Source organism: Ctenocephalides felis, unplaced genomic scaffold (assembly GCF_003426905.1).
Source record: "Ctenocephalides felis isolate EL2017-DRISC unplaced genomic scaffold, ASM342690v1 CF-g0.4_SCAFFOLD_01170, whole genome shotgun sequence".
Classification (NCBI taxonomy): Eukaryota; Metazoa; Arthropoda; class Insecta; order Siphonaptera; family Pulicidae; genus Ctenocephalides; species Ctenocephalides felis.
In genome coordinates, this window is record NW_020537324.1 from 66,331,822 (window position 1) to 66,341,927 (window position 10,106).

Sequence of the window (10,106 nt, forward strand, 5' to 3'; positions counted from 1 at the left end):
TTTTACACAAGACTTATTTTCAATGGTTAAAATTTTATAATCAAAATAAAACATTTAATTCCATCCTGTTAAATAGAAATTTGTTAGAATTGTTATTTTTTGTTTTAGATTAATCAAATTTTTAAAATCCAAATTTATATTCTGTAGTTTTGTAATTTTAAGTATATGTTATGTAAATTTTGTAAATTCTTAATTATATATGAAATAAAATTAATATAAAAAATGGTTTCTATATTTACAGGAAATTTTATTAAATTTTAAGTTACATCAAAGACACTACACGTTAATTTAGTAATTTAGAAACCTAACAAAAACGAAACCGTTACGTTTTCGCGCAATTTGGAAACGTTACAAAAACGAAACCGTTATGTTTTCGCGTAACTAACAGGCCGTTACGTTTTGAGGCGAAAATAGATACGTCTGTGTGCCTCTTAGGTTACGTAAACCGTTATGTTTTACGTATAATCTGTTACGTTTATTAACGTTTCATTACGTTTTGTGGTTTACTACCCAGTAAACCACAAACGTCACATAAAGTTAAAGTAACGTAGCACAGAAGAAACGTTGTTATGTATTTTATGGTTACGTTAATAAAACGTAAATGTTACGTTTAATTGTAACCTTTAAACGTTAATGCATGGTTTTCTTCATAACGTAACCGTTCAGTTACAGTGTTTTGTAAGTTTAACATACAAAATGGACGGTGTGGTACAGCTGTTTCACAAAACTGTCAAAAAGATAGGTTACGTGTTCTACTCTTTTATGTATGCGAGACTCTATGCACGAAAATACAATTGAAAGTTATTCGTGACTCTATATATTTTACTTTTCTGTCTATGACTAATGACTAATGGACGCTTCATATTGAAGATCTTTTGACAAGCAAATTATTTCATTCTTTTGAAGCATTTATTTAATCATTATTTATATGATTAATGTTTTATATGATTAATGTAGAACGTATTAGTTATGCAGTGTGCAGTTAAAATGTTTAAAATGGAGTCGATCAAGGTAAGTATAAATATAAAACATGTGTAAATTATTTTAATTTATATATTATTATAATAATGATTTTTTTTTTTTAGTATATAGTTGGACCTTAATGGAAATTCTATTCGCGTATTTTGTTATTTGTAGATGTTTTCATCAAATGTATGTTTATCAAATAATAATTAAATTCTACAAAAAAATCATAACCTCAATGATTATTGCAATGTTGAGTCAAAAGGTTAGTAAAAATGAGATATACAAATACAAATTTAATATTTGTAGCCCCTTCAGTAACAATAATATAGTTCGGCTAAACAGGAGCAAAAACTAATACAATGGTTTTCAATTGAAGAAATATAATGACTCAGAACATAATAAAGATATTTGCTCAAATAAAGAATATGAATGCAAAGTTAGAATATAAAATAATAATCCACCATCATCACGAAAAAATGATTTGAAGAAGAATAAAATTTTTTACAGCATTAAATGATGACACTCGTGTCATGTGTCATGGAATTGGTATACCCCATTATGATAGAGATGATTAGATGATTTAGTATTAATTTTTTATGATTTAGTTTTAGCAAAAATATGATTTAAAAGTCGGTGGATGAAATTTGGCTGAACTGACAAGAAACAATTAAGACAATATTTGAGCAATACGTTCATAAAGGAATTAGCTGCACTTTGTTCTTAATAAATAATGAAAGTAAATAGAGGTAATTAGAAGTATTGTTACAATTTATAATAATAATCACAATATTTCCAAATCATAACCTTCTATTGTTTTTACTTCAGCAAAAATATATTTAAAAATTCAGAGACTAAAATCTTCTTTATTGTCTAAAGTGTAATTCGATGAAGAATTAATATGTTTTTGGTATTGTTGAAAGGACTGCCTAGCTGTCAATAACTTGAAAATAATGAATATTTTTAGAGGTAATGTTACAAAAAATTTAAATCAATATTATCAATAAACAATTTGTAGAAATTGTTTCTAACCTGTTTGGTTCTGTTTTAGATACATTTACAAACAGAAAGCAGTGAAATGGTTTCAATTTGATAAACAAAGGTTGCCAAGAATTTTACACAAGACTTATTTTCAATGGTTAAAATTTTATAATCAAAATAAAACATTTAATTCCATCCTGTTAAATAGAAATTTGTTAGAATTGTTATTTTTTGTTTTAGATTAATCAAATTTTTAAAATCCAAATTTATATTCTGTAGTTTTGTAATTTTAAGTATATGTTATGTAAATTTTGTAAATTCTTAATTATAATATGAAATAAAATTAATATAAAAAATGGTTTCTATATTTACAGGAAATTTTATTAAATTTTTAAGTTACATCAAAGACACCTACACGTTAATTTAGTAATTTAGAAACCTAACAAAAACGAAACCGTTACGTTTTCGCGCAATTTGGAAACGTTACAAAAACGAAACCGTTATGTTTTCGCGTAACTAAACAGGCCGTTACGTTTTTGAGGCGAAAATAGATACGTCTGTGTGCCTCTTAGGTTACGTAACCGTTATGTTTTACGTATAATCTGTTACGTTCTATTAACGTTTTCATTACGTTTTGTGGTTTACTGGGCCAGTAAACCACAAACGTCACATAAAGTTAAAGTAACGTAGCACAGAAGAAACGTTGTTATGTATTTTATGGTTACGTTAATAAAACGTAAATGTTACGTTTAATTGTAACCTTTAAACGTTAATGCATGGTTTTCTTCATAACGTAACCGTTCAGTTACAGTGTTTTGTAAGTTTAACATACAAAATGGACGGTGTGGTACAGCTGTTTCACAAAACTGTCAAAAAGATAGGTTACGTGTTCTACTCTTTTATGTATGCGAGACTCTATGCACGAAAATACAATTGAAAGTTATTCGTGACTCTATATATTTTACTTTTCTGTCTATGACTAATGACTAATGGACGCTTCATATTGAAGATCTTTTGACAAGCAAATTATTTCATTCTTTTGAAGCATTTATTTAATCATTATTTATATGATTAATGTTTTATATGATTAATGTAGAACGTATTAGTTATGCAGTGTGCAGTTAAAATGTTTAAAATGGAAGTCGATCAAGGTAAGTATAAATATAAAACATGTGTAAATTATTTTAATTTATATATTATTATAATAATGATTTTTTTTTTTAGTATATAGTTGGACCTTAATGGAAATTCTATTCGCGTATTTTGTTATTTGTAGATGTTTTCATCAAATGTATGTTTATCAAATAATAATTAAATTCTATTATACAAATCATAACCTCAATGATTATTGCAATGTTGAGTCAAAAGGTTAGTAAAAATGAGATATACAGATACAAATTTAATATTTGTAGCCCCTTCAGTAACAATAATATAGTTCGGCTAAACAGGAGCAAAAACTAATACAATGGTTTTCAATTGAAGAAATATAATGACTCAGAACATAATAAAGATATGAATAAAGAGCTCAAATAAAGAATATGAATGCAAAGTTAGAATATAAAATAATAATCTACCATCATCACGAAAAAATGATTTGAAGAAGAATAAAATTTTTTACAGCATTAAATGATGACACTCGTGTCATGTGTCATGGAATTGGTATACCCCATTATGATAGAGATGATTAGATGATTTAGTATTAATTTCTTATGATTTAGTTTTAGCAAAAATATGATTTAAAAGTCGGTGGATGAAATTTGGCTGAACTGACAAGAAACAATTAAGACAATATTTGAGCAATACGTTCATAAAGGAATTAGCTGCACTTTGTTCTTAATAAATAATGAAAGTAAGTAGAGGTAATTAGAAGTATTGTTACAATTTATAATAATAATCACAATATTTCCAAATCATAACCTTCTATTGTTTTTACTTCAGCAAAAATATATTTAAAAATTCAGAGACTAAAATCTTCTTTATTGTCTAAAGTGTAATTCGATGAAGAATTAATATGTTTTTGGTATTGTTGAAAGGACTGCCTAGCTGTCAATAACTTGAAAATAATGAATATTTTTAGAGGTAATGTTACAAAAAATTTAAATCAATATTATCAATAAACAATTTGTAGAAATTGTTTCTAACCTGTTTGGTTCTGTTTTAGATACATTTACAAACAGAAAGCAGTGAAATGGTTTCAATTTGATAAACAAAGGTTGCCAAGAATTTTACACAAGACTTATTTTCAATGGTTAAAATTTTATAATCAAAATAAAACATTTAATTCCATCCTGTTAAATAGAAATTTGTTAGAATTGTTATTTTTTGTTTTAGATTAATCAAATTTTTAAAATCCAAATTTATATTCTGTAGTTTTGTAATTTTAAGTATATGTTATGTAAATTTTGTAAATTCTTAATTATAATATGAAATAAAATTAATATAAAAAATGGTTTCTATATTTACAGGAAATTTTATTAAATTTTTAAGTTACATCAAAGACACCTACACGTTAATTTAGTAATTTAGAAACCTAACAAAAACGAAACCGTTACGTTTTCGCGCAATTTGGAAACGTTACAAAACGAAACCGTTATGTTTTCGCGTAACTAAACAGGCCGTTACGTTTTGAGGCGGAAATAGATACGTCTGTGTGCCTCTTAGGTTACGTAACCGTTATGTTTTACGTATAATCTGTTACGTTCTATTAACGTTTTCATTACGTTTTGTGGTTTACTGGGTAATTCACTACAACTGCAATAATTAATTAAACCATAATTTTTGCATATAGTGGATTAAATATTACATTAATTATTAAATACTACCTTGCTAGTAGAGTTATGCCTACGCCCATTACATTTAGGGTCACAAATTTTATTATGGTTACTCTCAGTTCGTATCCACTGATGATGACAGGATTATTTGTCGAAAAATCTCAACTAATAATAACTCCATCTCTATGACTACATATTCAACATACATCAAGTTTCATAAGCATACTATTGTTTATGTTATATGAAGCCACTTGATGCTGGTTCCTAAACGAACTGCTTGATAAAAACGAGCTGCGTAAGGAGAATATACTAATTTATTAAAATTATTTTAGAAATACTCAAGAGGTAATTTCAAAAGTACCAAAATTAAATAAATTATAAACACGACTGTTTTTATACTCTTAAGGAAAGCTCAATCTTGATCTAAATATAAAATTTCTAGGATCAGGATTATGATGGTTGTAAGAAAAGCTAAAGTTAATGAATAATTAGCATGCAGATGGCTAATTGGTGCATGATTAGTAAAGCTCGTGGTGCAATACAGTTCGTCAAAGTGAGTATAAATATTAGTTCCAACATATTATAAGCAGGGGTCTGGTGTTTTCAACAAATGGGTGCTTGGGCGAGTAATGCCGGGGGCAGACAGTAAACGCCCCCGGCGAACTCAATTGCTATCGGAGTTTGGAGGAGACTAGTAACTTCTAAACTTCTTACCTCACAAAACTATGAAATATTACCAAATGATACTTTGACTTTAGAAAACGAAATCCCCAAATATCTAGTAAGCATAATAAAGCCCAAATCATTAAAAGTAAACAAATCTATCCGAAGGGTTGCACAGCTTCTGCAGCATAATTAGGTTCATCATTAGAATCCATCTGTATAAAAGATGTAGATATGGAGTATCATAAAGATACGGTTAAATATGTAAGTATACAAGAAATACTTGTAACAGTTAAATGCAATGGACTTTAGATGATTGCAGAAGCTGTGCAACTTGGCTTTTCGGATACGCTACTTGCCGGTTTACAAATTCCATCAATCGTGCAAATAACATCCAACGCTCGGAGTAAACCAAACAACATCCATGGCAAGTAGCAAGGTAAAGCAGTACCCATGTTGAAAATGAAGTTGACTCCAATATTTTGCATTTTTTGTATAATTTGGTTTTATATATATCAAGACTACTCAACTTCGAAGATCGAAAAATTAAATCAATAAAATTTGTTTTGCTAATGGTCATAAGTATATTTTTACATTTTTTTAAATTATTAATTTTTTTCTTGTTAAGGCGTAATAAATAGGAATAAATCCATTAACTTTGCTACCTTTACAAATCGTAGAAACGCATAGAATGCAAAATTTATATTGTCATGAAAAATGACAAAGAAATGGTGTCAACTCTTCTTGGCTACGAAGACTTTTTTAGCATTGAAAAAACATGCTGATGAGTTTGAAAGGTGGGGTCCTGCTTCAGAGGTTTAAAAAAATCAATTTTTTTTTGAAAAAATGTCTTCCAAAACTAACCAAAAATATTTTCCTGAAATTTCATAAACAAATTGAAATTATTTTCGGAGTTACAGAAGAAATAGTGAGCAATCGTCAAGCATGTATACGAGCGGAACGAAAACTTCGACGCGCGATTTCTCGGTTTTTAATTTTTTCGATTTTTTCTAATTGGCGAGAAAGATAAGAAACAAACTAATCGTCCAATCGCAACGAAACTAAATTCATTGTATTCAGGATTAAATTCTATTCTAGTTGAACCTAAAAAAACTTCAAAAAAATTATAATTAACCCACTTTTTAAACAGTCTTAAGTGAAATTTTGTATAAAAAAACATGATTTTTTTTCAAGTTGCGTTAAATTGGTAAAATTCTCTTTTTTCTCAATTTTTCAGATTTAACTAGAATCTATACTATTAAATACATATATTTGTTTTTTATTTCGGGTGGAAATTGTGACCTACATCTTTCCCGCCAAATGACACCTTCACGCTGGTGTCGCATCGGCAAAATGCTTGTACCCGGCATATTATGACATATATTTCAATAAAAAAATTTGAGAAGAATGTTGAAAAATATAACAATAAAACATGAAAGTTTAGTTTCAATTAAACATTTATTTCCTTTCCTAAAAATTCTTCAAAAAAAAAAATTTTTTAAGCCTCTAAAGCAGCCTTCCCCCTTAATCTAATATCTATTTATTTTTAATATTTTTAAGTTATTTTTGTAATGGCTCAACTAGTAGTAATGAATCCATCAACTTTACCAGAACTTCAGAATAGGCAGATGAATGCGTAGAATCCACTACTTATATAATTGTAAACTTCAAAGAAATAGTAAAAACTCTTCTTGACTTTGAAGCCTTTTTTTAAATATTATATCATATTATTATTATTGGAATATGTTACAGCCGTTTTCCAATATGTGGAACGCGCCCTCTTAGAGGAACGCCAGGGTGTTCTAAGAGGGATGCGTACATCTGCCTCCAGGATACTACTTGCCCAAAATAACCCAAATTTTTTAAATAATATTGAAGAATATACTAAAAAATTGGTATTTAATCATATTTTTTTATATGATATTGCATATTAATTTGTAATATGATATTATCAGGCGAGTATTATAAAATTAAATTGTTGAAAAAATTGAAAAAGCGCAACAATTTTTTTGTTAGAGCGAGGGGGCGCGGTGGAGAAACGGTTGGAAACCACTGCGTTACAGTATACGAAACATTAATTTATTAAAAAGCGGTATTTTCTATTGAAAAACAGTTTTCGAATACCATATAATTTTCTCCTAAAAACTGACAAGCCCTAGTAGCTACTACTACAAATAAGCTTTTGTTGTTATTTTTCCTTAACTTCAGAATAAATGCAGTAATTCAATTTATACTTGTATAGTTTCTAATTTTTACCATTCAATGTAATTCGAATTTACATTCATAGTATGTAATATGCGTGCGTACGTATCAGCATTTTTCTTTAAAATAAGAAATCAATATCGGATAACAAAATACTTTTAGATCTTGTTTTCTTGGGTCAAGATCGTAGTGGTTTAGGAAAAAGCTAAATTTATTTATCAATTAACATGCAGATGGCTAATTGATTCATTATCAGTAGAGCACCTAGTGCAATACAGTTCGTATATATATGACCTCTAATTTCAATATATTGGAAGCAGGGGTCTGGTGTTTTCAAAAATTAGGTGCTCGGGCAAGTGTTCCAGGGGCAGTTCCCTGGCAACCTAGTACGCTGGCGGAGTTTGGAGGGATTAGTTAATTCCACAATGTAAAAAAAATCTAACAAAACCTCCGAACATTCAGCTAGCGATTTAAAGCCCATTGACCAAACTATGTCGAAGTATCCGAAGGGTTGCACAGCTTCTGCATCGTAATTAGGTTCATTGAGATAGTAAAAAAAATCTACTTGCAAAAGTAGTGTATGTTGAACTTTAGATGATTTCAGAAGCTGTGCAACTTGGCCTTTCGGGTAAAGCTACTTCCCAAACATCAATAATAAGTAGCGAGGAATAGTAGCACCTATAGTGAAAATGAAGTTGACCCCAAATTTTGCAAATTATTTTTCATTTTCAAGTAGGTCTGTTAGAAAAAATTAATAAGCTAGACCGCTAAATTCTGCAGACAAATGTTTAATCAAGCTAAAGTGTTATTTTTTATGGATTCAAACTGATATCCTTAATATACAATTTGGCATGAAATAAAAATTGTATTTTTTAAAGAAGTATTCAATCGTTTTTTACCAGATATAAAAAATGGATATTGATCTTAGTTAACTCAAGCAGTGTAGAACTAACAGAATACCTGACTTCAAATTAATTTTATATATATAGATTACATATTTGTAATTTCAAGTGCAATTTCATTAAGGTACTTCAGTTTGGAATTGTTATCTCTAGTATTTATATTAAACTCATCTGTAAACTTTGATTACCAAGAAATGATAACACATTGAGCATTTAAATATTACATTGTAAAGAAATATCATACATTGAAACATACGTTGAAATTTGAATATTAAATTATGAGATTAGAGAAAAAATAACTAGTGTATGGCATTGTGCCTTAAGGCAAATTACTGGTACTTCTCGTAACTCGTATCTTAATGAAAGGTTCGAAGAATATTGAATGTTTTCAGATAGATTATTATAAATATTGTAACATTGTCTAATATTTATAAGAATTATATAAACTGAATTGCAAAGTTGAAATTATTTGTTTGAAGTATATTAGAACTTTAGTCAGAATTGAAAATAAAATCTAAATTATTTTCGACAAAAAAAAATTCTGAAAAAAAATATTTTTAAAAAAAATTGAAACATTTTTTTTTCCAAAATCAATTATTTTGTTAGAACAAGCAGAAAGTTTTTTGAATCATATAAATCGGACGTTTAGTTCCCTCAAAAACTGCCATTTTTTGCACATTTAGCTCTGTATCTTTGAAATGGCTGGGCCTGCCTTTGCCAAAAAATAATAACCACTTCTCCCAATCCTTTCTAATTAAATGTTTTTTTAGATCATTCACATCGCATGATCCATTTTCTCAAAAACCCGATTTTTATTTTCTGCACTCTTTGCTCTTTATCTCCGTAACTGCAAGACCTGCCTTTGCCAAAAACTAATCAGCATATCTCGCTATCAATAGGAATCGAATGTTGTTTGAACCTTTCAAATCGGTTGATCCGTGCGCCCGAAAATTGTATCTATACATACATACATATACACACACATCCATTTTTTCTGAGGTATGCCAAAATGTTCAGAAACCTTCAAAACGTCAAGAAATTAAAAAAATTTCAATTTCGATTTTTGGACGATTACAATAACTTACCCTACGGGAAGTTAATAATAATGTATGATAGTAAAATTTGTTATCTAATTGTATTAATAATTTTTTATCTAATTGTAATATAACTTACGCCTAGTTTCTCTTTAACACAAAAAAAGTTTAAATTAAATTCGTATAAGTCGAATATGAAATTAATATAACAATCAGAGCCGAATTAGCCAAATTGCGTTGGCAACGCATTCGAATGTGTAGGGATTCCCTTCTCATATAGTACACAAAACGCGTATGGCCTGCACGTTAAGGCTGTTACATAAATGAAGGCTCGTAATGAACGGGGGTTTTAGGTCGTTACATCATACCAAAACCAAGGAGAACCTAGGAGAAGGACCACGTGCCTAGGTGTGAGGTGAAACTATTATATTATTCGCATATCTCACTCACCAGCTTTGCTTCAGTTTTCGACCGAGAACAAGCTACGCTTTTGCCTGTTTGAATCTATTGAATGTCAGGTAACATTAGCCATGAGACATGTGATATTTGACTTTCGATGATTATTGTGATGTCATGATGTCTATGTTCTG

The 10,106-nt window shown here is 28.8% G+C and overlaps 1 long non-coding RNA gene across 1 annotated transcript; it reads left to right on the forward strand.

Moving 5' to 3' along the window:
- Positions 1–1,276: 1,276 nt before the first annotated feature.
- LOC113368036 lies at positions 1,277–2,089 on the forward strand. The gene is made up of 4 exons (XR_003366330.1): positions 1,277–1,512; positions 1,572–1,712; positions 1,792–1,932; positions 2,015–2,089. It is a non-coding gene; the product is annotated as an uncharacterized LOC113368036 (long non-coding RNA).
- Positions 2,090–10,106: the final 8,017 nt, after the last annotated feature.